Raw genomic sequence first — 16512 nt, forward strand, 5'->3', positions numbered from 1 at the left:
TATTTGGGGAATGAAAAAATCATCTTTTTCTATACAGTAAATAATTTCTAATAGCTGTGGTATTAAACCTGATGTTCATTGTGAAGAAATATTGTCTACTTAAGGCTTTTCATGTAGCCCTCTTGAAAGGACTCTTAGCATTTTTTAATCTTTCTGTGTTTATTCATTTGCCCTCTCTTGATAAGAAGCACAATTATTATCAATGCAGTTGATAACTGATAAGTGCAGGGTTGCAGTTTGCATAAATTCGATGCTGCAGCTTCTTAGCTTGACTTGATACCTCCGGATTGTTTAAAATAGTCTTAGGTCCTGGGCAAGAGACTTCAAGACAACCACAGGTCAGCAAAGCACGTAATCATGTTTATGTTTTGAAAGCACAGCAATTTGTAACCGTACTTGCAATTCCCGTGGATATTCTTTGGAAACTATATAATATGTTTATGTCTGAAGGCTCTGGTTTGCCCTCTCAGTGTTGTATAATCACCCTCTAGAAAGCAGTGAATTCACGCTGGCTCTGAGAGGCAACCTGGATCCTCATTGGGTGCAATTAAAATACCATTGAGCAAAAAGCTGGAGGTAGGAATGCTCTATTTTCCCAGCTTCTCTGCAGGTGTAAAAGGTTCTTTTTCTAAATAAACTCAGTGGAGTTGAATTTTGAATTACCGAGCATGAAGGACTGGGCCAGCTGAAGAAACAGGAGTCAAACCCTTTGTGGTGGCTGCATCCCCCAGACCTCAGAGCAGCTGAACAGAGAGTCTTGATGCTCCTCTGTGCAGCACAAGTGGCAGATTGAACTGTGCATCAAGACTGAAACACACATTCAGATCCCCCCTTGCTTCACCACTCACTCTTGGCAAATACATTTGCAGAAGCTACTGTGAGTAAAACCTCCTGTCTCTAGTGTTTAGGTTTGTGTGTGTGATCCCTGCAGTCAGAGACATTGCTTAGCCTTTATTGTAAATCCTAAGGATAAAAAAGATTTGGGTTTGGTTTTCTCCTTCTCCATTAGCTATATATTAATTTAATATAAAGGAGCATGATTAACTTTTTCAGACAGCTCTTTGCAATTGCTCAAGGAAATTTGACCTTTGAGATCCTGGAGCTTGTCAGTTTGTAGGACAAATCCTGAGCTGGTATAAGTGGTTGTGACTTATATCACATGTCTCTGCTGCCACTTCTCCAGTTATAACACCTTGTGTAATTTTATAAATAATTTTAGTTCAGCAATTTCAGGTGTTTATGGAAGTGACTTAAAAGAAAAATTTTTTAAAATCTCAGCTTGTATCTTGCAAGTTTGCTGTAGCAGATACATGCTCTAGACCAACCTGTGATCACATGCAAGAGGAACAGTTTTAACTAAACCAACAAAAGATAGAGCAACATCCTGTCTCCCTAGAGATGAGCACTGAAAAAAAATTACTGGGTTTTAATATTTCTACAAAATTACCTTTCTTCTGTTTTCATTTTATGAATAGCTCTCCAAGTAGTTTTCTTTTTGTTATCCCAAATCACTTCCCTGATTTTTAAGGCTGTGTGGTAATATAATCAATCTGACTTCCTCTATGGGCTGAAGCCAAGATTTCCAAGCTGTACTTTATACGTCTGCCTTACTGGCATGTGCCATGATTCCATTTAACTTACTGCTTCAAAATAGTGAAATATTATTTTTTTCTCCCTCTGCCATCCCTTCTAAATGAAAATGCTTAAATAATTTCTCTCTGAGGTCTTAGAAGACATATAACAGTGTATTTAAATACTCTTAAAATGTAGTGCTTCACTGAACAGTTTGGCCCTGTGCATGTCACAGCTGGGAATATTCAAGGTGACTTATTAATTCTGTGTTTCTGGTGAATCAACCAAGTGGGGTTGGACAGTGTGGGGGGAAAAAAACCATTGTTTTAAAATGCATGTCCCTTATTGCACACACACGAGGCATCAGTGCTTCTGCCTTGACAGGGTGACGCTGTGAGCCATTGCTGCAAGGTTTGGCAGTACTGTGTCCTCACTGTCCAGCTGTCTGGCAGACCTGGAAAAAGGGAACAAATGTCCAAGAAGCCCAAGGGTGCCTGGGCCCCTTGTCAGTGCAGGCTCCACACTGGGCACATGTGTGCTTGCTCTCTGTCCTGGCTGCTAGAAGAATGATGACACGGTGGAGGGCTGGGGGACAGAGGCTCTGCTGCTCCTGTGTTTTGTCTCACACCACCACAGCAATGTGCTCCAGAGCGTGCTGGGGTTTGTTGGCATCTCTCTGTTCTTCTGCAATAAACACAGTTTTAACCCATCAGCACAACTTGCTTTATGTGACTTAGTATGAATAGGGGTTTGAACATTTCACAGCAGTTCCCTACATTAGGTAGGCTTTTATTTTTATGTGTATATAATATATATGTATATTAAAAAAAACTCTAGACACACACACGTGGTCCTCTAGAATACTTTTGTCCAGAGTGGAGAGTTTCTTGATTTTCAGCTGAGGCTGGTGCTGTGTTCCCACTGCTGTCATGCTCCAGTGACCGTGCCTTCATTCCCATTCCGTCCATGTGCTCTTTTGCTGGGAAGGACTTGGCAGCCAGCTCGCTGTATTCAGCAGCTGCCATCTGGTACTTCCCACAGTTAGTTTTGATCCCTCCTCTGAATGCAGCAGTCGTGGTGGTGATGGGAGAAGGGATGTGGGATGTATCCACTTCAACAGCTCCCGACTCCCCGAGTGCCAGCGCACCTCTGCAGAGACCGCCCAGAAGGACAGGCGGGGGCCGGGTGTTACATCCTTGGAAGTGTTCAAAAAGCATGAGGAGGTGGCTCTTGGGGATGCAGTTTAGTGGTGAATGTGGTGATGCTGGATTAATGGTTGGACTTGATGATCTTGGAGGTATTTTCAGTCTTAATGATTCCACGATTTTGTAGTAATTTACTGACTTACTGATTTTTAGTAATTTACTGATTCAGTAATTTACTGTGAGAAACCACTATTTGCCTTCCTTTGGGCATCCTCTAGTCCAGGAATGACTTGTTTGCACAGATGGCTTTTCTTCTATCTTTTTCTGATGGGCAGATGAGACGCAAACTACATGCTCTGTGGGCTCTGGCCAGAGATTGATGCAGAGAAATACTCAGGCATTGGACGTGCCTGCCCTGTGAGGAGTCTGAGCCCTTTTTTAATCAGCAGGAAGTGGTGTGCATTTTTTCACCATGTGTGTCCCAGGACACAGACACTTTGCAGGCGTCTTGCTCTGCCTCCTCACGAGGGCTGGCCCTGCTCCAGCTCCCCCTCTGATGGTCAGATAAACCCTGTGGGTGGCTGGGAGCAGCGAGCTGGTTTAGCTACTCCACCCCACTTTAGTCACTCATTACTAGTGTTAAAAATAGTCCCAGACTGCAATGACAAACGAGATATTCTTTTGCTATGAAAAAAATACCTAAAGGTTATATAAATAAATAAATAAATAAAGACAGGAAGGATCATCCCTTTCAGAGAGGGGAACACAAGCTGTTGTTGCTTTCATTTTTGTTCAGGTGTCAATTAATTTGTCCCACCCCAGGTGAGCAAGGGACACTTCATGTACCCACGTGGCATGTAGCCTTTGGTAAACACTCACTCATCACTGGAATTTTTTACCATCTTGTGGTTTTTAATCCTCTTTCCTGGCAGGCTCTGCCAAGCAAGACAGTCCTGCTCCTGGGTAGAAGTGTTGTTGCACCACTTTGTTCTGTGATCTGTTTTCCTGTACTGTCTGTTTTAATACATTGCATGTTTTGGATTCAAGGCTCTATTTCACTTAGCTGCTGATCCACTGAGAGCTTGGTACTCCCCTGAGTTGTCATATATCATTATTCTTGGAGGATTTCAGCAGAAAACTGGTGCAAACTGGTGGTTTTGGTGCCTTGTTTGCTGGGAGAGGGATGCTCCCTTGTTTCAGGGACATCACAGGCTGTGTCAGAGGGCTGCATGTCACTGCACTGACAATATTGCTGCACAAACAACACTGTGGTTGCATCACACAGATCAGAATTTCTTTGCTGAGGGGATGTAAAGGTGGCTGAGGGGTGGACAATCAGCAGCTGGGCTGTGACACAGGGCCAAGGGCTCTCTGGAACAGCTCAGAGGATGTTTTCATGGCTGGAGCCATAACGGAGCTGGCTGAGCCAAGCTGGCTGTGGCCGCCTCAGATGTGGTATTCCCCAAAACAGGCTCCAGCAGGAGACTCTGAGTTCTCTGTGAGCCACCATGAACCTGGCTGAGCCCCAGTGCCCCTGCTGCTGGTTCACCCTCCCCCTCAACCTGCTTTCTAGGTGGGGATTAAGTTGGGGGCTGCAAACCCCTCGGAAAGGTGGCTGCTTTGCCCACCTTCATCCTCACCTCTGTACCCTCATCTCCCCTCATTGCCCCAGCCTGGACTTTGCAGATTCTGGATTTGTGTCTGAGGGGGGAAATTTGTGTTTTTCCCACTTCTCTTTATCCACATGGCTAATTCTGGATACAGTACAGGGTTATAAAAATATTATCAGGCAGCATTTCATTCTGAAATACAGCAGTATTGCATCTCCTGCTTAAGACCTTTCCACCTGAGATAGGGATAAAACAACAGCTCTTTCCCACACAGCACAATTAAAACAAAAAGTTTCTATGCTCAGAAATATAAAGCACTTGATTAACTCCCAATACCGTGTTTTACCAGAGAGAGGTGTCACTTTAGGTGAATCCCTCTACCAAACAGAAACAAATGGAGTGGATGGCAGGAAACTGAATGTACCAAGCACTCAAAGGGCATCTCTGGTAACTGAGCACAGCCTAAAATAATCCTGTACCAGCTGCCTGTTGAACAATGTCTACCTGTGCCTGGACAGCAGGGGGAAAGCACCCCTGCACATGCACACACAGGCTTCATCTGTTACCCTGTGTTTGTAGGCTCAGAGATGACGTGGCCAAGTGATAACCCTTTGATTTAGCCTTGCAGAAGATCAACCCTTTCTTAGTCTTTAAAGATTAGTTCCTGTGGAGGCCTTGAATGTCTGATTATCTGAAAGTTTTGTGGACCCCAACCAGCTACTGCAGCAACCCCCAAGTCTGACTGGATCTGGTTATGGCTCTGGAAACCAAGACCTCCAGTTCTGTGCAGGTTGTAGAGCAGTGTGGACTAATGCAGAACAGCCAGGCTCTCTGCAGGGCAGGGAAGGAATGATATTGCTTCTTGTAAACCGCCCAAATATTGTCAAGTCTCAACTGTGTGCCAGATAAATGATATTTAGAGCAGTCACCATGTGCAGCTCACCAGCACGAGGAACACTGTGTGCAGTCTGGGTACTGCACTCAAGCCTCTTCAGGGGAAAACGCAAGGGCTAATTAAAAATTATGGGCAATTAGGAAAGTCCTCTAGCTGGACTTTTTGATGCATAAAGTTGTTTGTTTGTGTTTTTTAAGGTAGACTAAGTAGAGCCTAAGGAAAGTTTCCTGGCTTTAGTCAAGCTGTCACATAACCAAGACATTTGAGACGTGTGATACTATCACAGTTCCACCTATCCCACATTATTTGTTGGTGCTGGATTTGTGCCATGTTTTAAGAAAAGATTAGAATCAAAATACTCTTTTTTTCCCCTTCCCAAGGCTGCACCAATGACTGCTGACTGTAAGTGTGCAAAGACCAGCCAGACATTATCCTGCTTTGCTAGAAAAACAGCACCAAGGACTGCACCACGTGCTGGGTGCACAGGACCTGAGGTCTCTGCATAGCACGAAGGTGAGTGATTTACTCTGAGTTAAAGGGCAGGGGCAGGAGGGGCTGGGGATGTTTCCACTCTGCTCCATACAGGATCTAATCACCCTCTTGCTGACCTCTTCATTTGCCAACAGAGCATGAACTGATTGCCCAACACTTGCCCTGGGCAAGTTGGACTGTTTTTCTATGTTTATCCAAATATGTAGGATCAGCATCATGGTTGCACCATTTGTCCTTTTTCTTGCAAAAAAAAATAAAATTACAGAAAATTCCATTTATTAGATGGATTTAAGGCATAAAATCCATCATCTACAAGGTGGTGTCTTGAACAGAGCTGGTCAGTGGGGCTCCTCTGCCCCCCAAGCCAGGGCTGAGCTGCTAACAGTGCATGACTAACTCCTGCCTGGGCAGGGCTGGAGGATGAGCTGGGTCTGATGAGGAGGCTTCTAGGTCTGTTGTTCAAAACACGCTGTTGTGGACCTCATGTTTTGTAGGAACACCCATGGGATGGTGCAGTGATGGGGAAGATCAGGAGGCAAAGCCACAGACATGGGCAGACAGTGAGTCCAGGGATGCAGCACGCACTGTCGTCCCTCAAGGCATCCCTGTGCAGAATCCTCCCAGCACAGGCACAAAAGATGACCCCTCTGCCTGTGTAGAAACCCATTGTCTGCCCACAGGCTGTGTAGTGGTATCCCAAAAAGTAGGTGCTTTTGTTTGTTGGGTCTTTTTCCCCTTGCTTGACAGGAAAGCAGCCTGAAAATACTGTTGAGAAATGAAAGTTTGTGAAGCAGCTCTGGAATCATCCTGCAGGGTGCTGGTGCTGTCCAGGCTGCAGCAGGCTGGCAGCCTGCTCTGATTCCAGGCAGATTTCCCACACTGACAGGCTGTAGGGCACAAAACAACCTTGTAATAGTGACTAATGAGAACTCCTGCCTGTCTCCATGCAGAAACGCTTGGGAAGGGAGGGGTTTCAGGGAAATAAGAGCCTTCTCTATTGCTCCTCCTTGCTTGGGAAAAATGCTTTCTGTGGCTTTGCAAACTGGGGAGCACAGGAACCCAGAGCCAGGTTTATTCCCCTGTGCACATCCACTCGCCTCATCTCTCATACAGACAGCTGCAGCATGCACAGAAATTTGCTTTAATGCAGACTGAAAACTCGAGGATTTCCTGGCCCAGTTCTAGCTTTTATGCTTATGAAGACAGGCACAAGCTTCCTCACATGCAGCAGAGCATCAGGAGCTGAAGCTGTGGCAGTCCCGGCCTGCCTCTGACTTTGTTTATGTCAATAAGAGCAGGAATGTTGCACATCTCTGTAGGCACAACCAAAGGAAAAAATTAGTGTCTCTAGTCTCTCTGGCTCAGTTTGAGCAGTTCTGGGATTGTGTTCTGAATCTTTTTTAGCAATCTTGAAAGGAGGGAGAGAAATCTGTAATTAAATCAATACATATGTAAACGAGCATCTGCCACAGAACCAGTTTTACTTCTTTGTGTTAAACATGTATTTCTGTTGACTCGTTATTTGTGACATATTCTTTGTTTATAAGGGTATCATTAAACTGGATTTTGGCTTGATTTAAGCAATTAAATGAGTCAAATCATTCTACGCATTTGCAGGATTTTTTAAGCTGTTATGTTGGCTCTTGATGTGTGTTTTGAGGCTGCCTGGTGGCCGACAGCTGCTTTGATGATTTATGATTATTCAGAAGTAGTTTTGGGTAAATCGTTCAGGTAATAAACAACCAGTATTCAGGTTTTCACTGACCAAATGTTATTGGATGTGAAACTATGAGCCCTTCTCTTGAACCTGCACTTGGATCTGATTTTTTTTTCTGGGCTTTTCTAAGAGCCCTTCTGAAGCAATGGCTTCAGTGACTTCAGTCTAACTCCTGGGTGGCTTTAAAATCAAGTATTTCTATTTCAGCCATCTAGTATACAGGAAAAATACTGGGAGCCTGAAGTCCTTATGGTATGAAAGAAGATACTGTTATTGCCCATGTAGGAAACTTCTTACATTTCCTGAATGCTCAGTGCTGCCATGTAAATGAATATCCATGGATAATGATGACCCATTATTCTTTGTTTCTTTTCAGGGCCTGGTTCAGAGCTTGGACCTCTCTAAATCTCTCTTCAAAAAATTAAATGTATTTCCTAGCTGATCTCTTTGGAAAAATAACAGTAGTGGTGATTGTGCTGTCTGTCATCACTCATTCTGCAGTGACCTTGCAGGGTGTGCTGGGCTTGTGTGTTGGAGTTGGGTATTGCTGGTGGGTGGCAGGGTCAGAGGATGAGCATCTCTTCCTCCTGAGAATACTTGTTTCTTCCTAAATTAGGAAGTCCAGCTGTGTCAGTGTGGCTCAGTCAGGATGGACACTTGATCTCACCTGTGTGTTTTCTGCAGCAGGTTATCATGTGCACAGTCAGTCCCCAGTGTCATTGGATCATGCAAATGCTGCATCTCTCATCCCTTTACAGGGTATTTCTCTTTATCTCCTGCCTTGTGTTACTTCCACCACTGTGATGGAAGGAGAATGGGAACAGTCAAAACAGCAAATCCAAACCTCTGGCTGTTCCTGCACATTCCAGCACTCGGCGATTCTCGGTGCTGTCAGCGGCACTTTGTGTGCCTGAGGGTGTGCAATGTGTTTGCACAGATGCCACTGTGTTTGCCTCTGGTTTGTGGGTGCACTCATCGTGCTGCTGGTGCTTGTGAGAGATACATGGTGCAGCTCCCGGGTGACAGATGCCATGTCATGATGCTGGTACAGTAATTCCAGGAGGCCCCATCAGGACAAGGCTCATCTGCTGTGGAGATGCCCAGAATGAAAAGATGATCAGTGATCCCAAAGATTTTGATGTTTGTCACACTCTGCTGCTGCTGCTGCAGTCTTTGAACAGTACATTTGCTATATAAACAGCAAAAGACCTAAAAATAAGAAATGTATTGAGACAAGGAATACAAATACTACCCTTTTTCCTGTTTATAAAAAAGGAAGACATTTGGAAAAGCCACCTGCAATGCCCAGTGGAAGAGGGTTAATGCAAAGCTCATGTCTGCTCCAGTTCTCTGCATGTGCCTTAGTCCTCAAAATGTGACAGTACACAAAAAACAGGGAAAACAGATCCTCTTCCAAAGGGCCTGGCTCCAACAGCTACCACTGCTTCCTGGGGAGCCACACTGTGTCCCAGAGCTGCTGTCAAACAGTGCCATCTGGGAAGCAAACTTCCCACTGGGTTTAGCTTGAAGAACTGCCACATAACTGCATTGCATCAGTAAAGCTGGTGAATTCCCACTGCTAAGGAAATAGAAACTGTAGAGCAGCTCGGTGAGCATCAGACAAGGTGGAACAAGGGAAAACAAGTGTTTCTGTCACGATGTGTGACCAAACTGTGGTGCTGCCAGCTGAGGGATGCTGTGGTGGACAGCAGGAAGCACAGGTCTCTCCTAAACGCAGCCCTCTGGATGCAACCCCCAGTGTAGGAATTTGCAAACAAACTTTGATGGGCACAAGGTAGATCCTTAATTTCCTTGGTTATCAGCTACTATTGGGGATGGGCACTGGATCTTTGATCTTAATGTAGGATGGTTTTTATGCCTTGAGACTCCTGAGCTCCAGCTGGGCTGGGCTGGAATCATAATCCAGCCCTTGGCCTGTGTGATGGTGTGTGCTGAGCATCATGCATCCTCTAACACTGTGTTTGTGCAGACCAAAACCACTGGGCAATGTGCTACCAATCCAGGTGAGACCTTCTGCCACCAGCACACCCTTCAGGGACACAGCAATTCAGGACTCACATCTGCTGAGTGCTTCCTTGGCCGCAGTTTTGTCCCAGAGCTGCTGAGTGCTGGGGTTTGGTGTTCACCAAGGCTGTACACTGGGCTGATGTACGAAACGCTCAAGGGCTCCTCATTAGTTTTGTATGTTCATATCCCCAGGACAGCTATGTAATTTCAAGAGCATTTCATTTCCCATGCAGAGCTCTGGCCTTTTTCCTACCTGAGGCATAATTTTATGAATGACTCGCTGGCACTTCACCACCCAGCAGAAGCCACCATGCAGCAAAGTGTTGTAGTGGTGGCTGTTAGGGAAGAAATTTCCTCCTTCTGGGATGGAGGAGAAAGTTGACCCATCCTGTGAACATGTTATCCACAGGCTGGGAGGAGGACATGGGAGCAGAGGTCTCAAATGTCCTGCGATCCTCCAGGGAATGTTGCTGCTCCTGTGCTGTGCAGGGAGGGGAAGGCATGGCCCCACTGTGCAAAGGGATTGTAAATTGTGCTTCTTCACGAGTCTGGAGAGGGTTTTGGTAAATCTGCTTAGAGGAAGGGGTGATTACCCACCCTCTCCTCTGCTGGATGCCATGTGTGATAGTGCTTTTGGCCATGACCAAAGAGGACCTGGAGAACCCAGTCTGGATTTTGGCAGGGACAGTGCTTGGCAGCTCCAGAAATGAGCTAAAAGGACATAGTTTGTCTAAGAGATGCCCACCCATCGTCTGCTGTTAATCAGATCTGTCCTTTCCGTATGGTTCTTTCTAGGCATGATGAACCTCAAACTCCATCTTCCTGGGAGATACCTGTCCATCCTGGCCATGCAGGGGAGAAAACTTGCTTTGCATCTTCTCCCTTTGATCTCAGATATGTGAAACATGGTGATATGAGAGCTCTGGGTTTGTACCAAAATAATTCCAGGATTATTTGAAGACCGAGACTCATTCTCAGAGACCTGAATCATATGCTTCTACCCTTTAGGACAAGCTTAGTGGGTTTTCTGACTGTTGGTGACCAAGAGGTCATTTCTACCACCAAGCTCTCCTGAGGCTGTTTTCAACAGCAGCCAGTGCCCGGAAAATGAACCTGGTAAACATTAGAAGGAGATTGTGTAATTGCCTGGTTTTGTGGTTCGTGATAGTTTTGCATGGGTGGGCTCTGTGGTGTGAACCTACTTTCAGTTCTATTGATCTTCTTGCCCTGCAAAGCTAAAAAAAACCCATCTGAGCCCTCTTTTCAAAGAGCCTGAAGACCACCCCAGAGGCTGCACACTCTGCTATTATGAAGGGAACTGGGGGAAATTTTCCTTCCTGCACCAAATCTAGGCTGTCACTTAGAGACTGTCTCTGCATCATGTGTCACTGCCATGGAGCTTCACAGACTAGGGGCTGGTTAGTAGGGACAGGAGATGGGTGCCTGTGGCAGCACTGACACTCACCATTTCACTGTGTAATTATTATCTATAGTGATTCAGCTCAGTTCTTTAAGAATTAGGGTGAATTCCTGGGTAAGGGAGTCAGGAGGGGCAGTGATGTTCCTCAGGAGCTGCATTGCCTGGTAGGAGGTGAAGGGGGCTGTTGGAGGGCTGGAACCTTGTGGTGGGTTGAATTTGGCTGCCAGATGCCCACCCAGCTGTTCCCTCAACAAAACAGGGGAAGAAGGTAAGATGAAAAAGCTTTGAGATAAGGGATCACTCAGCAATTACCATCGTGTCTGAAAGAGACCTGGGGGAAAAAAAAAGGTTTTGCTAATCCTGCAGCCTCACCTTGAGAGACAGTTCACTCTGAAAAAGTTATATTGCTCTGCAGATTAGAGCTGGCATAGCGATTTTTTTTTCTATATCCACTCAATCTGTTTTGGGTATCTCTAGATCTTCACCCTTCCCAGCAACAGAGATGCCTCATTTCACCAGTGATGAAATTGAGACCAGCTGACTTTCTAAGGTATCATAAGCAGTTGGACACAGGCAGCAAGAGAAAACGAGTGTCCTGCCTTCCAGATCTCTCCATCTATATGCCCAGGTGGCAAAGGCCCACGTGATCCACATCCTGACTAGCTCATGGCCTGTAATGGGGTGTAAGGAGGCTGATGCTGAGGGAACACACTGGAATGTGCTCTGGGTTTGCTTTCCCTTCTCTCAAACCACTGAGCCCAGTTTCTGTAACTGTTTCCCCAACTGACTGTCATGGGGATGACAACACTCACTGTTTCTGTGGGTAGCTTTTCTTGTGGCTCAGCAAAATGGTGATAGTTTCTTGACTGTTGTGCGTTCATCTTCCACACCCTGAATACTGGGGGGAAATAGTCCTTTTTTTCTGTCCTTAGAGTTAGTGTCAGTAGGGTGTTTTCCCTGAACAGGTTGTTTGGGGTTTCCCTTTCACTGTGTTTTGCAGCAAGTGGCCATTCCAGCTTGCAAGCCTCCCTGATTGCATCACATCCATGTAATACTTTCCTCCAGGTGTGCAGGGGGGTTTTAGGCCAAAGATTTTTCCACTTTAAAGTAAAAGTTGCTTTTCTGCTAAAAGGGAATTACAACCTCTGGCATTTGGTCACTCATTCAAGTGAGTGAGGAGAAATGTGTCCAGCAGACTGGGCATATGAGGAGCTGCTCTGGAAAGAAAAAGTGTGCCCTGAACAGCATCTGTGTGTCCCCAGGCCAGCTCTCATCAGCCTAAGTAATGGTGTGATGGCTTCCAACAGGATGTGGAGATGGGCTGGATGGTACTCTGGATGAGCCTGGGCACCAGCAAAGAACTGAAATCCCATGCTCTGCAATCTGATGTGCTAATGTGTCCCTCAGTCCCGTAATTCACACTCACCCATGAGGCACATAGCTCTGTGTCTGGTTTATTATACTTGAGATATATTTGGACGAATCTTCTCCATGAGAAACTTGTTTCTCTGGTGTGACTGGATCCTGGGGGAGCTGCATCTGGAAAATCATCTTAATTTTTGTTTTTCAGCCCCATCATCCCTTAAAACTGAGTGCTTGAACAAGCCATGTTTTCTGTAGCTCTACAGTATTTTCTCCACAGCTTATGGGAAACCTCTGGGAAGGATGAAGCAGCTGACACGCTCAGTGTGCTTCCCAGGGGGTTCCAGCCCATCACAGCCTGAGCATGGTGGGAGAGGGGCCAGGGCTGGGTGTGGGGCTCCCAGCAGGGCAGTGACTCTGCCAGAGCTGCCTGCGTGCGTCCCTGGCCCCTGTGGTAAATGTGAGATGAGCTGACGTCTCTCAGCCTCTGTAAACAGGCTGCAAGCTCCGAGAAGCACCATGTGTCTACTGGTAAGAGTGACTTGTACCCAGAAACTGCAGCAGATTCACTCCCAGCATCAGCAGGAACAGGAACCAGGGCTGCTGCATCTTCTGATGTCACGTTCCTGCTTCTGTGTCAGGCTGCGATTCGCCCAGGCTGGAGCAACTTCTTGGAAATGCCACTCCTCCAGGCTAAAAGGGGCAGAGGGGAATGCTGAACCAGCATATCCAATGCCATACCATCACCAGGTACTAAGAATGGACATTTCTATTGACCTCAGGCTCATCTTTAAGCTTGCAGCACCCTTTACAGATAGGACAATTAGTACAGACAGCTCAGAGGGTGTTTGCAGACCTGCATCTCTTTGGGCAGTGACCAAAAACAGTTCAAAGTGGGGCTGTGTTGGTAAAAGGGAAATATCTCCCTTGGGAAAATAAAGTATTGGTAGGACAGCTCATTTACACAATTACCATGGCTTTAATTTTCTCATTGTTTTGAAAGAGAAACATCTTAAAGGCCTCATGTCAGTCCTTCTGGTCACACTATCCAACTGCAGCACTGCCACGGGGAGTCTCCATCCTCCATCTGGTGAATACCTGGAGTGCTACAGATGCTGACCTCAGGCCTGGAGATACAAACTTGACATTTGCCATCCTGCTGCCATCATTTTCCTCTGCAGAAGCCCCCTGAGCTGCTGGGACCTTTGGTGTGGAGGTGGGATTTTGGGGCTGAGGCTGTGGTGCTTTCTCAGCAGTGTGGTGCCTTGGCCCAGTGGCCACTCCAGCCTTGGAGCTCCTGCACCCCCGTGCTCTGGGACACTGCTGTGGAGGAAATCAAAAGAGAAAATGAATTTCTGGTGTTTCATACTCCCACTTATCACACATAGCTGCCTCTGCACTGCTTAGGCATGAACTGAGACTGGGATGCCAGTGATGTCCTTGTCCTTATGGCTGGGAGTCTTTCCAGATCTCTGTAGCCAAAACTTTGCTTTGCAGTGCTGGAAAGAGGGACCTGCCTCAGTGGCCAGGATTTAGTCCGGGAAGTACCTTCCCACACTGGCAGGATGGTTTCCACAGCACCAGGGAAGTTGTTCTATTTCCACTTCTAAATGTCTTGTTTCCTTTTTATTTCACTTAATGAGGCAACACTGAGCTGATCGTGCTGCTCAGGTTTCTGTGCTCAGCCCACAGACAGGAGTTCCTACAAAAGGGGTGACATCCCTTCCTGCCTGGGGATTGTCTCTGCCCCAGTGGCCATCAGCAAAAACCACTGAGCGAGGCCAGAGCTCAGCCCAGACCCAGGCTTTGCACCCCCTCTGGTCATGGTGTAGGGGCTGCCAGGCTGGCTTGGAGCTGTCACCTGCTCTTCCCCACTGCCACATGCCGAGCCAGACCTGGGCTCTGCATCAGCCCTGCTCCCATGGGCTGTGGGGAAAGCAGTGGTGGACCTTGACAAGGCACTTGCCAGACATGAGGTGCTGCTTCCTTGAAAAGGAAACCTGCCTCTAAGATCTGCTCAGATGGAGAAGTTCCTGAAACGTCAGTGCTTCATGGAAGCCAGACTTACTTTCTTCTTTAAGCTGGTCTTGTCCATGGCCTGAGCACTGAGAACGTTGTTATGTCAAGAGCAGCTTTTGTAGCTCTACTTTGCTCTTCTCCTCACAAAGCCCTTTGCTCTGCAGCCTGAGCTGTGCCCACGTCTCTGGGGCACAGGGCAGGCAAGGCAGGACGTGCTTGGCTGCAGGGCTCCTCTAGCATCGCCTGTGTCATCATGTCCCAGCATGGAGACCCTTCATTTTTAACAACTTTCCAGGTGTCTGTGTTAGGCAGGGATGGAAGGATGGACAGGGCAGGAAGAGGAGACCGAGGAGTCAGTAGATGGCAGAGTTGGTTTAGCGTTTGCTCTCCTGTGCCTCCCACAGGTTCACAGGGAATTTATGATGGATTTGTTATCAAGATGACACCCCAAAGCTGGGTCATTTGTAGCATGGCCTAGGAGCAAGCTGGGGCTGGGGTTGGGGCAAGCATTCCCACCAGTGCGCTGCAGCAGCAGCAGGGCTGGCAGCATGCAGGGAGAGGGCTCCTCATGATACCAACATGCCCTGCTCGGAGCATCATGGCAAGGAGAAGGGGCTGTAGGATAGCACTGCAGTGTCTGTCACACTCCATGGAAGGCGATGCTGATCTGTCTTTGCATCACTTCCCAAGAGATTCAAGATTGGTTTCGCTGCCTCTGTGTGTGCACTGCCTTGGTTGGGCTCCAAGAGTGAGCATGGCTGCGTGTGCACCTAAGCACAGCTTCCTCCTGCCTTCTCCATGGGGAGAGTTATTCCCGGGTAGGGGCTGAGGATTTCCTCCCCAAAGCCCTCAGGTCAGAAAAGTGTTCCCTGTCTGCCCTTTGCCCCTTTGGCTGCTCACCCTGGCTGGCTCATCTCCTGCCACTGACAGCAGTGTCATTCTCTCTTGCTCCTCTTGGGACTGTGTGTGACCCCAGTGGGATCCTAGCGATCATGTGGGATGAGTACAGCCTCCCAGGGGATTCAGAGATCAGTGGGGAGAGGGGACAAATGACTGAAGAGCCAAAGAGGTGATTCTCGTAGTGGTGAAGAAAGCCCTGTGATGAGAGCCTTATGGAGCAAGAGGTGCAAAAGGTTTTGGAAAAGATGAGTAATTTGCATTAATATTGCCTTGGCAGGGGGATTGTGGTGTAATGAAGGAGAGAAATGGGGAAGATTGAATTAGTGGCTGCCAAATCTGCCTTGATAATTTGCAATCAGGATCCAGATGATTTACTGCAGGATGTGTCAGTGCCCAGTGGGATAACCAGGCATAGCCAGCCTGGGGCTCAGCCAGTGCAAGGGTTCACTGCAAACCTCCAGCTACAGAGGGAAGGAAAGGAGGGAAAGGCTGAGCAGGACAGCAGCTGATCCAGGTTGTGTCTCACCCACATCCCATGACAGAACCCACACAAAATCCTTGGCATCCCATCCATCTCAGTGCTACACGTGGACTTTGACCAAGAGCTGTGAAACCCTCCATAGGGCACAATGCCTTGATCCGTGGGCACTGTTCCACCCTGTGAGGTGGTGGGAGCTGAGGGCTGGGTGGCTCTGCTGTGGCAAGGTTGGGTTTGTCCTCGTGGAGCCCAGCGAGTGCTTGGAGCCAGCTGCAGATGCGGCTGCTGGGGACTCAGCTCCGTGTGGGGAGGAATGTCAGCATCCCCCATCTCTTCCCAAGCCTTTTGTTTTGTTTGTGTGTCCCACACGGATGTGGAAGACGTGGTCCTGTCTGTCTTTTGATCCTGACGGGGCAGGTGGGGAGGAAGGGGCGATGCAAAGTCGACGCTGGGACCCTCCCCACCCACCCATCGCACCGCGCCGTGGGAGGCGGCCGCGGGCATCGGCAGCCCTGCAGCCTCCCGCGGGTTTTGCTTTTCCCCACTCCTACCCTCTCCTTTCGCAACATGAAAGGGTAGAGCCTCGCCGGGGCGTTTCTCTGAGGCTTTGATGGGCGCAGCCCCCGCACCCCGTGCCGGGGAGAGCAGCTTTCGGCTGTTGGCCGAGTGCGGGGGGACGCTCGGGATGCTCTGCTCCCTTCCGCCGTGACTCAGGCAGCAGGGGCTTGTTTGGCAGGGCCGGGGCCGTGGGGGCCTCCGCACCGGGCTCTATTTTTAGGAAGTCGGGAGAAGTAGGTGCAGCCTTCACAGCAAGAATTTTCTAGTGCCATTTGTGGTTTCGCAGCTCCGGTAAGGCTCAGCATCAGCAGTTTGG

Source organism: Pipra filicauda, unplaced genomic scaffold, assembly GCF_003945595.2.
Source record: "Pipra filicauda isolate LSUMZ 115617 unplaced genomic scaffold, ASM394559v2 scaffold506_size402828_pilon, whole genome shotgun sequence".
NCBI classification, from domain to species: Eukaryota; Metazoa; Chordata; class Aves; order Passeriformes; family Pipridae; genus Pipra; species Pipra filicauda.